The sequence below is a fragment of the Tamandua tetradactyla genome, chromosome 2 (genome assembly GCF_023851605.1).
Source record: "Tamandua tetradactyla isolate mTamTet1 chromosome 2, mTamTet1.pri, whole genome shotgun sequence".
Lineage (NCBI taxonomy): Eukaryota > Metazoa > Chordata > Mammalia > Pilosa > Myrmecophagidae > Tamandua > Tamandua tetradactyla.
Window position 1 is genome coordinate 204382599 of NC_135328.1, and position 15795 is coordinate 204398393.

The 15795-nt window shown below is 43.1% G+C and overlaps 1 protein-coding gene and 1 pseudogene across 4 annotated transcripts in view; one reads left to right on the forward strand and one right to left on the reverse strand.

Moving 5' to 3' along the window:
* CDC42 (cell division cycle 42) overlaps nucleotides 1-15795 on the reverse strand; it is a 113654-nt gene that overhangs the window by 87047 nt on the left and 10812 nt on the right. For 2 of the 4 annotated variants that reach the window (XM_077150925.1, XM_077150928.1), the window contains exon 1: nucleotides 623-734. The exons of 1 other annotated variant lie outside the window; for it this stretch is intronic. The gene's annotated coding sequence lies outside the window, so the exon portion shown is untranslated. Of the gene's footprint in view, nucleotides 1-163; nucleotides 183-622; nucleotides 735-15795 lie in introns of those variants that run through there. One more of the 4 variants, XM_077150927.1, reaches the window with a different exon arrangement.
* Nucleotides 8974-9388, forward strand: LOC143664180 (proline-rich nuclear receptor coactivator 2-like; annotated as a pseudogene).

Consider the following 15795-nt stretch of genomic DNA (forward strand, 5'->3'; position numbering starts at 1 on the left):
TCCCCGGCCACCACTTCCCCGCCGCGGTAGCAATTCCGCTCCCCTCCCCCCGCCCGCCGCAAAATGTCCGCGGCGGCAGCGCCGGGCGAAGCAGGAAGTCGGAACCGGAGTGCGGTGGGCAGCACCCAGACTTCGAGCCCCAGCGACCTATACACCCGCCCACCTCCGCAGCCTGCAAGCGGCTCCGCGGCCTAGAGCCCAAGGTGCGCAGGTCCGCCAGCCTCCCGCCTTCGAGGCCCACGGGGCCAGGCCGGAGGGGGAGGGGAGTCCGGGCGGCCGGGATGGGTGTGACCCCTTCCTTCCGCTGCTGCCCGGTGACAGCCGGCCCCGCCCGCGCCCCTGAACCGGCACCGGGAGCCCCGGCCTCACGACTCTCAGCGGGTGTGCGCCCCAGTCTTCCCCACCGCGAATCCCTCCCTTCGATTCCCCCACAGAACCCGGACCCGCGGTTGCCCGTAGGACGCAGCGCGGGCCGGCCACTCCCCCGCATTCCGCGCTCCCAGGCTGCCCGGAATCCCAAAGACTGGGTGTCCTAGATAACGAGAAGAGGTCGGGCACCGCGCCCCACGAGCGGGACCAGTGGGAACCGGCTCCCACCGGGAGCCTCAGGCCCCACACTCACCTCAGCTCCTCCGCCGGGGCGTTGGCAGCAGTGCGCGGGGTCTCTTCCACTGCCGGACAGGGGCACGTACCAGGCGTCAGCACGCAGAGGACGCACGGTTGGGGCTCGCGGAAGTGGGAGGAACGAGAAGACGGGGAGAGGCTGGGCACTTCCAGGCGGTGCTTGCATTCCTTCCCCGCCCCAGCCCCGCCCATCCACCGTGCACGCGCAAACCTGGGGCGTCGCGTGCGTTCGGGGTTCCGCCTGCACCTCTTTTTCCAGTTGTTGTGTTGGAATTAATACTATAAACAGTAGTTTGCAAAGCGCTTCCATTCACATTCCTTTTGATCCGTGCAGCCTTGTGAAACAAAGTACCTTCCCTATTTTGCAGAGAAGACTGGCTTCGCAGACAGGCGACTGGCCTGAGAAGTGAATGGCGTCCAAACTCCCCCAAGTCTGTGTTCAGTGCACTGGTGTGAGCTGAGAGCTCTTCTCATCTCTGCCTACACTGTACTGTTCCTCACGCCAGCCACATCTGTCTTCTGGCGCAGAGACTTCCTCCCCCATAGTAGGGCCTTGCATTTACTGTTGGTTCTGCCTGCCTCGCTCTTCCCCAGACCTTTGGTTGCCTCTCAACCCTCAAATGTCACCGCCTTCTCTGATCATCGTTATCCTCACAGCAACTGTCTGCACTGCTAATGTGCAAGCCCCGGGAGAATAGGAACTCGTCTATTCTCAGATGCTTCCCAGTGTTCAGAGAAAAATAGCTTATCTTAATAAGCATTAATATATTGATTACCCACAACAGCTATTTGGCTAAGAAAGATATCTAATTCTAATATATTTTATCTAGTTGTCCTATTATCTCTTGAACTGAATTACACAAGAAGAAAAATCACATTCGTTTTCTTTTTTTAATTAGACAATACAGGATTCCTATATATAGGATTCCTATATACCAACCTATTAAATTTAACACCTTACATTGATGTGGTACATTTGTTACAACTGATGAAAGCACATTTTTATAATCATACTATAAACTATAGTTCATGGTTTAATTTAGGGTTCGCTGATGGTGTTGTGCAGTTCCGTGTTTTTTTTTTCTTCTAGTAACATACAGACAACCTAAATTTAATCACGTTCATATAATTCAGTACTGTCAATTACATTCACAGTGTTGTGCTACCATCATCACCACCCATTGCCAAAACTTTCCCATCATCGCAAATAGAAACTCTGTACATTTTAAGCCTTACCTCCCTATTTCCTACTGTCACCCTGTCCCCTGATAACCTGTATTCTAGTTTCTGACTCTTAAGAGTTTACTCATTCTATTATTTCAGTGAGATCATACAATATTTGTCCTTTTGTGGCTGGCGTATTTTACTCAACATGATATCTTCAAGGTTCTTCCATGTTGTCACAAGAAATAACCAAATTTTTGACAGTTTACAATAGGCATGATGCTGACAGGTTTGCATGTAATACCAGCTAATTTAATACGAACACCCTATGAAGTAAGAACTGTTACCCCATTTTATGAATGCGTGCACTGAGGCTTGGACATATTAAGGGATTTCCCCATGGTCACTCAACCAGGCACTGGGAGACTTGAACCCAGGAAGCTGGCCCTATTTGACCACTGTACTATCCTATAGCAGGTTTACTATAGAGAAATCAGAAGATATGCTTCAGCTGTAGTCCTGTTCCCAATGCTATCAACTGTGAACACGGTGTTATTGCTGTATAGCCTTCCAGACTTTCTTTTTAATATTTTTATTGACAAATCTTCCCACACATACAGTCCATACATGGTGTACAATCAATGGCTCAAAATACCATCACATAGTTGTGTATTCATCACCATGATCATTTTTAGAACATTTGCATCACTCCAGAAAAAGAAAAAACTCATACAAACCATAACCTTTACCCCTCCCTCTCAGTGATTGCTAGTATTTCAATCTACCCAATATATTTTATCCCTTATCCCCCTTTTATTTATTTTTTGACTCATCTGTCCATACCCTGGATAAAAGGAGCATCAGACACAAGGTTTTCACAATCACACAGTTACATTGTAAAATCTTTATCATTATACAATCATCTTCAAGAATCAAAGCTACTCTTTCCTCCTGAGAGGAGGACAGTCCAGTCCGGTCTGGAAAAATCTGACTGGAGTCTATAATATCTGAGGAAACCCTCCTCAAAAAAAAAAAAAGGCTTCATATATTTAGGGCAAGAAACAGAAAAACAGGACCTAAGAGTCACCCCCAGAGAACCTCTTTTGTTGCTCAGATGTGGCCAATCTCTCTCTCAGCCAACACAGCAAGTGAACTCACTGCCCTCCCCAACCCCCCTACATGGGACATGACTCCCAGGGGTGTAAACCTTCCTGGCAATGTGCAACAGAAGTCCTTGGATGAGCCAGGACCCAGCATCAAGGGATTGAGAAAACCTTCTTGACCAAAAGGGGGAAGAGAGAAATGAGACAAAATAAAGTGTCAGTGGCTGAGAAATTTCAAAGTCAAGTCATTATCCTAGAAGTTATTCTTAGGCCTTATATAGATATCCCCTTTTTTGTTTATGGTGTATTGGAGTGGCTAGAGGTAAGTACCTGAAACTGTAGAGCTGTGTTCCAGTAGCCTTGTTTCTTGAAGATGACTGTATAATGATATAGCTTTTACAGTGAGACTGTGTGATTGTGAAAACCTGTGTCTGATGCTCCTTTTGTCTAGGGTATGAACAGATGAGTAAAAAAAGTTTATTGTTATAAAAATAAACAAATAATAGGGGAAACTAAGGTTATAAATTGAGTAGATTGAAATACTAGTTGTCAATGAGAGGGAGGGGTAAGGGGTATGGTTTGTATGAGTTTTTTAACTTTCTTTTTCTGTAGTGATGCAAATGTTTAAAAAATGATCATGGTGATAAATACACAACTATGTGATGATACTGTGAGCCATTGATTGTGCATCATGTATAGAATGTTTGTATGTCAAGAATGTTTGAATGTTAAGGTTTTACAATAAAATATTTTTTTAAAAACATACAAAAAAAGAAACAGAAAAACAAAAGCAGACAAATTCTGATCAGTTAAACAGAATCTATGTTAGAGGTCTAGAATAAGTTGAACTGCATGTCAAAAAACAGATAGAGAACAAAGCCATCCAGCAAGAAAATCCTAGGTAAAAGAGTGAGGAAAAAAAAAGAAAAAAAGAATCAAAGCTACTGGGACACAGCTCAAGTTTCAGATACTTCCCTCTAGCCACTTCAAAACACCATAAACTAAAAAGGGCTAGCTATATACTGCACAAGAATAACCTCCAGGATAAACTCTCAACTCTGTTTGAAATCTCTCAGTCACTGAAACTTTATTTTGTCTTATTTCTCTCTTCTCCCTTTTGGTCAAGAAGCCTTTCTCATTCCTATGATGCCAGGTCCCAGCTCATCCCCGGGAGTCAGGTTCCATTTTGCCAGGGAGATTTACACCGCTGGGAGTCATGTCCAACTTAGGCAAGAGGGCAGTGAGTTCACTTGCCGAGCTGGCTTAGAGAGAGAGGCCACATCTGAGCAACGAAAGAGGTTCTCTGCGGGTGACTCTTAGGCATAATTATAAGTAGGCTTAGCTTTTCCTTTGCAGGAATAAGTTTCATAGGGGTAAACCCCAAGATCAAGGGCTCAGCCTATTGATTTGGTTGTCCTTCCAGGCTTTTTGTCATGTATAATTACATTGGTTGTGTAAAAATAAGGTCATATTTGCTTTTCTTTTTCACAACTAAATCTTTCCCTGTCAAATAAGGCATCATTTTTAAAAAGCTGCATTCTACTGTAAGGGCATTACAATATTTATCCTATTGTTGGAGATTTAGGTTGTTTTCGGTTATTGTAAATTTTTTACTATTGTAAGAATGCATAGGCTTAGTGTCTTAAACTTGGGGGGAAACTGGTTGTATTTTCTCCTCTGCAAGGCCGATTTGCAGTGACCTTTCCTTCATCCCAGCTCACAATCCCATGACAAAGCTAAACAGTGACTGCCCTTTCCATCAGCAGCAATATCTTGATGGGATGTCACTCAACTACTGGATTTTCCTGCCTTTATTTTGAAGACAAGGCCTCACTTGGCACTTTTTCTATTAATTTGTCAGGGTTTTGTCAGAATGGTCTTTACACAGCTCCAAATAGCAGTGGCATCAGAACTTGACCCCACCACCACCCCACTGCCTCACTGGCTACAGTTGCCTCATCTTAAAAAGGACAGTCTGTGGCCCTCCAGCCCTCTCGTCCCTACTCTGTAGTTACCAGCCCATTGTTTACTGCTCCTGCTTCTGGCCATAACACTTCCCTTTCTCCTGGAGAAGTCCCTTCCCCAACTCTCAATCCATGTAGCTCAGGAGGAAATGACACTACCTCCAGTTGCCAAGATGGACACGTAACTCAGGCTTGGCTAATCAGCACATTATAGAGAGCCCTCTTGCCACCGCACTTCAGCAATGGGAATGTGACCCAATGAGAACCAGTGAGATTACATTCTGGGATTTTAGTCAGTGTTATCAAGTTAAGTGAATCTGTTTACCTGCTGAGGGCAGGATGTAACTGTGGCACAGCTAGCAACCATTCTCCCAGGGCAAGGAGAGTGCCTGAGAATGAGTCCACGACCAAGGGGAGTGTGGTAAATTGAATCATGCCCCCCATAAAGACACTTCAAGTCCTAGGCCCCGTCCTATAGATGTAGACTCATTTGTAAATAGCATCTTCGAAGATACCATTAAGTAAGTCCAAACTGAATCTGGGCAGGCCTTAATCTGGCAATCCTTGGCATTCTTTGGCTTGTAGATGTACCTCTACCTCCATCATATGGCAATCTGTCTTCTATTTCCTACCCAGGCTTCTACTGAATGACTGTGACCGTATTTCCCCTTCCTGATTGAGTAAGGTTCTGTAACTTGCAACTGCAAGACTCCTGATGAATCACTCTGCCATCTCTAGTACCCACGTCTGCCCCTGTGTGGGACTTGCCAATACCCTCTATGTAGATGACTCCCAAATCTCTTCCTCCTCCAGGAATCTATTCCCACTCCCATTTCCAAATTTCTACTACTCAGAAGTCCCACCAGCACCTCTGAAATCATCTTCCAGCTCCCACCTGTTCCAGGTTTTGTGGTTCTTGTATCTGTTCTTGGCCCCTGCAGCTTTGTACATTCAGGGGTTCCAACCCTTTTCGACACCATAGATCCTATACCCATGAAAGTAATATCCAATTTCTAGAGACTTCCTCCAAGAATCTCTTTTTACAAGGCCCAGATTCATCTTCCCAGGCCTTGCATCTGATTAAGTCACTCTCCTGTTTAGAAACCCTCAGTATTGTCCCTTTTGTCTTCGAAATAGAATTCAAAGTCCTTTAGCCAGAATTACTGATTGTATATGTAGAATGGAATGATATCTAAATGTTTTGTTAATTTTTTTTTAATTAATAAAAAAAGTTTAAAAAAAAAAGTCCTTCAGCCAGGTATTCAAGGTCCCCTGTGATCTAACACCAGCTTGCATTTCCAAACTCACTTCCCTTTTCCTTCCATCACAGGCCTTATGCTGTGACTAGACTGAATTATTTAGTATTACCCATGTGGGTCCATGACTTCTTGCTTCTATGGCCCTGCTCATACTGTTTATCTTGTCTTTCCTGCTCACCCATCCTTTCTGCCAAGTTCCACTCTCCTTCCTCCATGAACTGTACCTTCTACCAACACTGACGTTGCTCTTCTCCCCGACAGACTGCATCCATTCTTACCTCTGAGCCCCTCGATATTTGGTGGTTCCCTTTTCTGTCGGCCAAACTCTTATTCTCTCCTTCACGAAGTAACCTAGACCTCAGCTCTGAAGCCTTCCCTAACAACTCCAGGCAACCAATAATTCCTCTAACACTTTGCATTTAAAGCATATCATATTTGAATTATTTGTATGTGTGCTAATTAAACCATTGGGCCATAAAGAAGACTTTATTCTCTTCATTTTCACATCTTTTTACCTAATTTCCTGGCACACAGCCACCAAGTATGTTGATAAATGATGTACAAATGAATGTAATGTCACATCTTCCAAAAAGCCTGCTCTGCTTCCTGCTGCCAAACATGGTATCTGTCTCTTTTAAACTCCCATAGCACTTATGTGATTCCTTCTTTAGGCCCTGGACTTGTTCTATCATTTTATTCACGCTTTATCTGCCCTCCTATAAGCTCCCAGAGGTAGGCTCGGTTTCTGATGCTTCTTTGTGCCCCTCACAATGTCCTTCAGGTGCCTTGAACACAGGAAGCACTTTTAACACTGACTATGCAAAAAGCCTCAAATCTCATTCTCTGCCAAATGCCAAAGAACCGCAAATCCACCACCATCTCCCTATGGCTTGCCAAGCTTTAACAATAGAGGAGGATCTACTTTTTAAAAAGGTTCTCCTTTGTGGTCTTCTGTTTTAAGATTTATGTGAGAAAATCCAAATTTAAGACTTCCCTGTGATACACAGGTAATAAAACTACAAAGAAAAGCAAGAAAATGATTGCCATAAAAATCCAGCTACCTACCGGCTGGCTCTAAAGGGGTGAGAAGGGGTTGTAATTAGAGGAGGACTGGGGGTGCTGAAGAGGGGCAGTGTTGGCAGTGCTCTATTTCATGACCTGGGTGGTGAGTACATGGATGCTTGTTATAAATTCATTCTACCAAACATTTGCTTCGTGCACTTTTCTCAAGAGCAATATTTCATAATAATGAAGGTTAAAAATAATAAAATAAAATAAAAATAAAGCCTCTCTGTTGTTACTAAAAGGTTGACTTTGTTTTGTAAAGTCCTATCACTTAGTTCAAGCCCACCTCTTCATCCTGACATAGTGGCTGGTCTTTCCTACATTTGCCTCGTCATCAGCCAGGCCTTGCCAGCAGTCCCATTTTGCTGCTGGGACAACAGATGTGCCCCTGATGTCTGCTGCCTACAGCTGCCGAAGCTGTACCCTATTCCTCAAGGCTCAGACTGAGGCCCCTATCCCACCTGCAGCCCTGCCTGTCCCTCCTCAGCTTTAGGCCCACATCCTTGAGCTTGTTCAGAGAAACAGGCTGTTCTTACAGTCAGAAAAATAAAAGGAACTGACCAAACCTGTTTCCTACTTGCTCTTTCTCTAACTGGCCCAGGCCTGCCTCCTTCATCTCTGTTACAAATCTCTGGTGGAGATAATCTAAGTCACAAAAGAAGGGTGGATGATGTAGTACAGAAAAGAAAATAGTCTGGAAATAACTGAGCAACTCTATCCCCATCCAGTAGGTTTTAGTAAGAACCTCTAGGCATATGGCACAATGATGATATTTCAACTTGAAAACGATTTGAGAATCACTCCTGTGGGCTAACTGGTCATGGCATTTTGTGACTAATACCCAACAGTTAGTGAGTGCCTACCAGTGCTCCACAGGGCAAATGCAAAGATGAATGATATTCCCCTGTTTAACCTCTTCAAGGGCCTCTCCTGGCCTTTGGAATGAAATACAAACCCATAACCTACAAAGCCCTCGGCTGGCTAGCCCTTATCCATCTCTCTAACCTAACTGGATCATGCACTCCCTCATTGGGCCTCAGCCATGCTGTCCTCTTTGATGTTCTTCAGACATATTGATCCTATTATGCCCACCTCAGGACTTTTGCACTTGTTCCTTCTCCTGTTTTTCACATGCCCAACTCCTTTTCATCCTGCAGGTCTTTGCTTAAATGTCACCTCATGAAGAAGCCTCCCCCCACTGCCCCAGCTTAAGTAGCACCCAAACCCACTCTCACATCACACTGCTTTATTTCCTTCATATCTCTTAACACTATTCAAGATGATCTCACCTATTTATTTTTATCTGTCTTCATTCACCACTGTACCTCAGTGCTGGTATACAGTGTATACTCATAAATATCTATTGAAGAAATGGAATGAATGAAGACATAATCCCTACTTTCCAGGAGCTAATTGTCTCAGAGTGGGACAAATTATATGTAAATACATTGTGAGATATTGTCAGTAGAGGCAGCAGGTAGTTCGTTGGTGCTCTTGGGCTTTGTTCATTCCATGCCTTATCTCTCCCTGGAATGGATCTGCCACTGTCGCAGTTCCAAGTCTGAAGTCACTAGGACTTCTTTCAAACATATGTGCTGAGGACACAGAGATGTTGGTCTCTTATTCTAGGCTGAACTCGGCAGATTGGCCCATAAAAATTTCTGTTTTCAGACAAAGGAAAGGATCTGTCTGAAAGCAATACCTTTAATCCTGGGCTTGGCAGCAAGGAAGTGGACAGGTAGTTGAAACCCTGCAATCTGAAAAGCAGACTGAGAGGTGACAAAGAACCCGAAGATGAGCGGGGGGGAGAGGTATAATATTCCAGTTCCCCAATCTAGAAATGTTAGTAAGAATCACCAACAGTTTAGCAGACAGAAGTCCAAGGACCAGAATTCCCAGATGAAGAGTGTACATAAGAAAAAAGACATGGTTATAACTCATCAGCAGCTACATTGCAGGCCATGCAAAACGACAGGAAGAACAAAGTACATTTTTCAAATAATCAACATTGGAACTCTAGCCTACCAAGTTCCAGCTTATTTTTTAAGTCTCAAACTATCAGAACTATGCTGAAGCCAAATTTAGTGAGCTGCCATCACCAAGTGTTCTTCCTAAACCACCAAGTCACTGGGTTCCTGTTTCCTTTAATCCTTCTGATAAGGAAATGACGACATTTCATCTTAAAACCTTATATAAAGTACAGGTATAAAGTAAGAATGTACTAATGTTTAAATTTAGACATCACATCTAAGACTAGAACTGATCTGAAACAAATTCATTAGGGAATTGTACAAAATCGCTAATGTAGAAAATATGATTAGACTTCATCTCATTTGTTTTATATGTTGTGGGGCCTATAAGGTAATGCTAATATCAGTGCAACTTAAAATAACTAAATTATTAATTATCATACTTAATATTAAACTGTTCTTAACTGAATAACTCAAGTGAAACTATTCAAGTTAGATTTGATGAATGACAGAATCATTTTCTAATGTTTGTTGGGGGAAGCTACTCATTTAAAATTATCATTCATGGATCAGTAGATATACTTGTTGAAAGCTAGTGAATGAGATTACAGACATCTAGCTAAGACACAGAGGGACGGCGAACTAGGGGAACATTTGAAAGTTTAATGTCCTACAAACATCCAAGCAAGTAATATGCCAACCACCTGATGCACTGCCAAGAGAAAGTGTGAATTTTCCTTAATCAATAGTTAAGTACATTTAAGTTTTACAGTGGTTCATGTGGAAAAGGCACTAGGGAGTTATTAGAATGAGGCACAGTAACCCCAATGGCCCTGTTCTTACATGCATTGCTTAAGTGCCTGCCAGTAAATGCTCCAAAATCATTTTTTTATAGGAACACTATTTAGTGCTCACTGAGTAGCTTTTAAATATATTTTCTGTATTCTGGCACTGCACAAGCTATTGACAGTGACAGGACAGTGACCTGTCCTCAAATTAACCCTGCAGAGGTTCACATTAAGTAGGGAATAGTATAATGTGAAAGTTTTATGTACCTAGGGAAGAAAGAGCCATATAAATAAATGTAATAAACTTGTAGCATATGGAAAATTTTGTTCACATTTATCCTATAAAAATGGAATAGAGCGGGCCACAGTGGCTCAGCAGGCAAGAATGCTCGCCTGCCATGCCAGAGGACCCGAGTTCGATTCCTGGTCCCTGCCCATGTTAAAAAAAAAAAAAGTGGAATAGTTGAGTATGAATTAGCTAAACATAAGACCATGGACTATTTCTTTTAACTGTAACCTAATTGTAAAGGTTCAGATTAATTTGTTTTCAGAGTTCGCCCTTGTGCCAAAGTGTCTGTGTATGTATGTTATAATTGGTTTAGTTGTTCCATTAGTTAGGGTTCCCCAGAGAAACAGAACCAACACGAGATATCTGTAAATATGAGATTTATAAGGGTGTCTCACGCAACTGTGGGAATGGAAGAGTCCAGAATCTGCAGGGCAGGCTGTGAAGCTGGCAGCTCTGAAGAAGAGGCTAGATGAACTCCACAGGTGAGGCTTACCGGCTGAAGAAGCAGTGAAAAAGTTACTACCCTTAAAAGTCTTCAACTGATTGGCTTATCTTGTTGGTGGGAGACACACCTTGGTTGATCACAGATGTAATCAGCCACAGATACAATCAACTGACTGACGATTTAATACACCAGCCTTCAGTTTATCAGCCAGCCACGAAATATCCTTGCGGCAAAGGTCAGGCCAGTGCTTGCCTGACCAGACAACTGGCCATCATCACCTGGCCAAGTTGACACCAGAACCTAACCATCATAGTTATAAACTATTTTTCAAAGTAAATCCTAGTGTAAGAAATTTTATATTGTAATTGAAAAAATTCAAGCTGCTAAAATACTTTCTATCTTGAAGAGACGTGAAACACAGTACAGGACTATTTTTTTTTCCTTAAGCCCAAAGATGAACATTAAAGGGTCCCTGCAACCTTAGAGATCCATTTTAACTTTTGCCAATTTTTATAACCTGTGATACTAATATAGTTTATTGTATGATGCCAGTGTATTTTCTTTTCTGTCAGAAAAAGAAATTTTGCAACCCACTTATGCAAAACAGTAACATGTTTAACCTATCTAAAGGGTTAATTTCAAGCAACAGTTAACCTAATAACTAATTTAAAAAGTAAGAGGGGAACTTAGATTAAAAATTATTGTAAATGCCTTATTTTCTAACTTTGTAACACTTTTTCGTACTTATAATTTGAATGGCTAAGTTGTAGTTCTCCAAATAAATTCAGATAATTTCATTTTGCCCCAAGTCTAAGATTGACTCCTAAAGACAAGTTTATATAGTACTTAATATACATAGAAGAATTTGAAGCAAAAAATTAAAAATAAGTTTTTCCCCTCCCCTCCAAAAATCATTGTGATAAGTGCTCAGACAAGTATCTGGGAGAATAGAAAACCAGAGTGTATGTAATAGATATAAGTAACACTTATTAAGTAATTCCTATGCTCCAGGCACTGTTCTAAATTGTTAATATGAATTAGCTCACTTGAAATTCACAAGAACATAGAAACTATTATCTCAAGAAAAATCAGATATGGAGAAGTTAATAACACTTATCCAAAGTCACAACTGGTAGGTGGAGGAGTTGGGATTCAAATCCAGAACTGATCAGGGAAGTTTTCCTGAAAGAGCAAGGTTTGAACTGAATCTAGATGACCCTCCTAGACTAGCCAGGCCAGGGCAGGGCATGTTGAGTCCTGGCGGAAAAAAAAACAAGCATGTCCAGGCACATGTGGTGGACAATTAGGAAGCTCAGGGCATGGATGAATTTGCCAAACATAAGGTTGAACACAAGAAGCCAGTCACAAAAGGGTATATGCTGTACGATTCCATTTGGTTCAGAAATAAACAACATTACTTCAGGGCTATAGGAGTCAAATAGCAGTTACTTTTACGGCAGTTAATTATTTGGCAGGGGCATGAGAAGGGCTTCTGTGGTGCTGGTAATATTCTATATATTAATCTGAAGATGGTTATAGGGGTATGCTCACTTTGTACCAATTCATCAAGTCATATAATTAAGAAGGAGTTGGCTTTTGAGAGGGGCTCAAAAAGAAAAGACCAAAGGGACAGCTGAGAAAGAATTCCCAACTGTAAATGCCCCTAACTGAACACTTTCAGATACAATAGTATCTGAGTTTCTGTGATCTGGGTGCTGTACTAGGCTAACTGTAGCTGGGAACAAGACAGGAGCAAGACAAGTATACAAACTGAAGCTCAGAAAGGTGGCATGACTTGAGATCACACGCCCTGCGAGATGGTAGTGTTGTTGATGAGAGAAACCACCCAGCTGTGCTAAGACACAAAACACTCAAGTATTGGCCCCAGTTGGAAGCATGGAGTTTGGGCTCAGAGGAAGTGAAAGAGGCCCTGGCAGCTCTGGCGGTATTGGTAGCTTCCTGCCCAGGAGACACACCCAACTTCAAAATCAGCATTCTGGGCAGTCAGGTTGTTGCTAGGCACCAAGGGGGCTCTTGACCTTTCAAGCAGGGTGAGCCAAGAGCAGTTAACATCCCCATCCCCTCACTGCAAGGTCAGGCGCAGAACAGAGGGAAGCCAGCTAAATATCATACCTGAATAAAGACTTTCCTTCCCTTCCCCACCCCCAACCATTTTATTTTTTACCTCTATCCCCAGCCCTTCCAAAGGAATTAATCTCACTCTCCCCTCCCCCAACATAACATCTAATGTTTTCCCAGGAACCATAGGTATTTGTGCTCATTAAAAGGAAAGGCCTGAAATCAGGAGCAACCATGTGTCTCCCACAAAAGACAAAGGTTTCTTAAAATTCAGCCATGTGCAAGGCCCAGTGCTGCATGCCAAGAACAGAGTCCCTCCTTATGGAGGGACAAAAATTAGACATTAAACTAAAGTGTGCTTAGAACAGTGCATAGTGCAGTAGGTATCCAAAATATATTTGCTGAATAAACAAAGACTTAGAGAGACCTAAAGCTAAGGCATTATGGGAGCTCATAGGAGGGCTTCAAATGTCAGTTCAAGGCAGAAATCAAAGAAGGCTTCATGAAGGTGACCACGCCTATCTGAGTCATAGAGAATGAATAGGAGTAGGCTGGCAAAGATGGGGAAGATGTGGAGGAGGGGCATCCTGGCCAAAGGAAAATGTCCAATAAGTGCACGGTCGTGGGTAGAAAGAAAATGCTTAACAAAATAGTCAAGTCAACATGTATTGTCTTGAGCTGCCTGTGGAAACTGACCACGCATGATGTTCCTGAGAGGGCCAGCTGTGCTTGAATCCTCTGGCCACCCCCACCACCATCATGGGGAACTCCTCATGGCCCCTACCCCCCCACCTCCCAGAGCTGGCCTCCTCTCCAGCGGCCAGAGCCTGGCACCCACTCACTGCTCAGGGAGTGGCTGCCCAACAGATGCTGTATTTTTTCCATGGCACAGCCAGTTGCTAAGAATCTCATATTACCTTTTGGTCTCAATACAAGTTTTCACTAGCAGCCATCTGGCAGGAGCATTTTTCAATAACTAGATGAAATTATTCTTTTGAGGAACTTGGAGTCAAAACAAACACAAAGGGAAACTAGACACGAGACATTTTAGAAATAGTTCCCTCTATTTCCTCTACATTGCCCTTCTCATTCCCCATCACTCAGAAGACTGTTTTTAGGATTCTTTAGATGTAGAGCCAAGACTGACTCAATATGAACTCAGGTGGCAAATGTGGCTGGTGCTGATGCTGAATAGAGAAAGCCTAGGAACTATCTCAGGGAGTGACAATAGAGGCGGGAAGTTACTGTGCTCCCAAATCCTCTCAGAGCTCTCAAAACATTGGAGCTATACTGTTCCCTGGTATCCAGGCAGTGTGACCTCATGGCAAGAAGATGGGGCTAGAGCCAGATGAACTAGAGAAGAACTCCAGCTTCTTCACTTACTGGATTTGTCTGGGGCAAGAAATCTCATCTGTAAATTCATTTCCACAGATAAGAGCATGTATTGAAGGGTTGTCATGAGACACTGCTGGGCCAGAGAGAACTGTTCCAGTTATGGTTTCAGAATGCTAGGGCTGAGTCCTGGACATGTCATTTAATCACGTATCTCTTAAAACCTCACTCATTCTTTTAAAGTTTGGCTTCAGACTTAAAACTATCTACCATATCTTTCTTACTGGAGAGTGTAAGACTAGTTATAATCATACAAAAAACAGCTGCTAAAAGATTTAAAAACAAAGTAAATTTCTATATGTTGATAGCAAAAGAACACTAAGACTTAATGGGTAAGAAAAATACATATTAAACTAGTATTTTATATATTTTGTATAAATATAAGAGGGATATATGTGAGTATATGTATGTACATCTGCTTATATGTTTCTTATTTTATAGAATACATAAGACACAGTTAACAACAGGAGGAGAGCCTTTAATTTTTCCTTTTATATGCATCTATATTGTTGGACCTTTCTATCCATTGTGTGTGTGTATATATATATATATATATATTATCCTTAAAAATATCAGTAAGAGACTTCCGGGTCAACATGGTGGCTTAAGGGTAGGCCACAGTGGCTCGACAGGTAGAGTACTTGCCTCCTGTGGTGGAGACCCGGGTTCAATTCCCGGTGCCTGCCCATGCAAACAAACAAACAAAAAAAAGATGGCGGCTTAACAACATGCACATTTTAGTTCATCCTCCAGAACAACTACTAAATAACCAGAAACAGTACAGAACAGCTCCCGGAGCCACGATAATGACCAGACACACAGTGTACCCCAGTCTGGACCAGCTGGACCGGCTGCGAGCACCCTCCAGAACCATGAGTTCCCAAAGCTGCAGCGGCCAGCGCCCCTCCCCCACAGGCCGCTTCCCAGAGGGGAAAGGAAAGGACTTTACCAGCAGCAGGGACTGGGCACAATCAAACCCCAATTGTGGAACTAATTAACAAATTCTGACTACTAAAAATAGGCCCCCAGCTTAGGTGAACCTGATCAAAGCGGAGGTTGCTCATTTTTGCCCTGGCGCCAAGAAGGTAGGACTGACAGAAAAAGGGGGAAAAAAAAAAAGAAGGAAACAGAGGTTTTTGTGGCTGTGTATCTACAAAGGCTTGACTGCCTCTGGATAGAGCAGCAGGACTTTTCAGGCTGCAACTGCCCCAGGCATAGGCAGAAGTGAGCTCTTTTGGGGGCTTATCTGGAGCTTGTGCCTTCCCCAGGGGAGGGGTGAAGCCTCACCCAGGTGGAATCCCTCCATCAAGGAATTCAGACACCAGGGCTTGGTAATTTGAAGCCATTAAAACCAGCCTACAACCTCTCCTCTGTCTCCACCACGCCCCCAGCAGGGAGAGTCTGCCAAAGTTAAAGGTACCGCATCATCTTATGCTGGTGGGACCTGCAGTCAGACAAGCGCCACACACAGGGCAGGGCAGGATAAGAAAAACAGAGTCCAGAGACTTCACAGGAAAGTCTTTCAACCTGCTGGGTCTCACCCTCAGGGAAAACTGACGCAGGTGACTCTTTCCTCCTGATAGGAGGCCAGTTTGGTCTGGGAAAATCTGGCTGGGGTCTATAATATCTAAGTAGACCCTCCTAAGTGTGTGT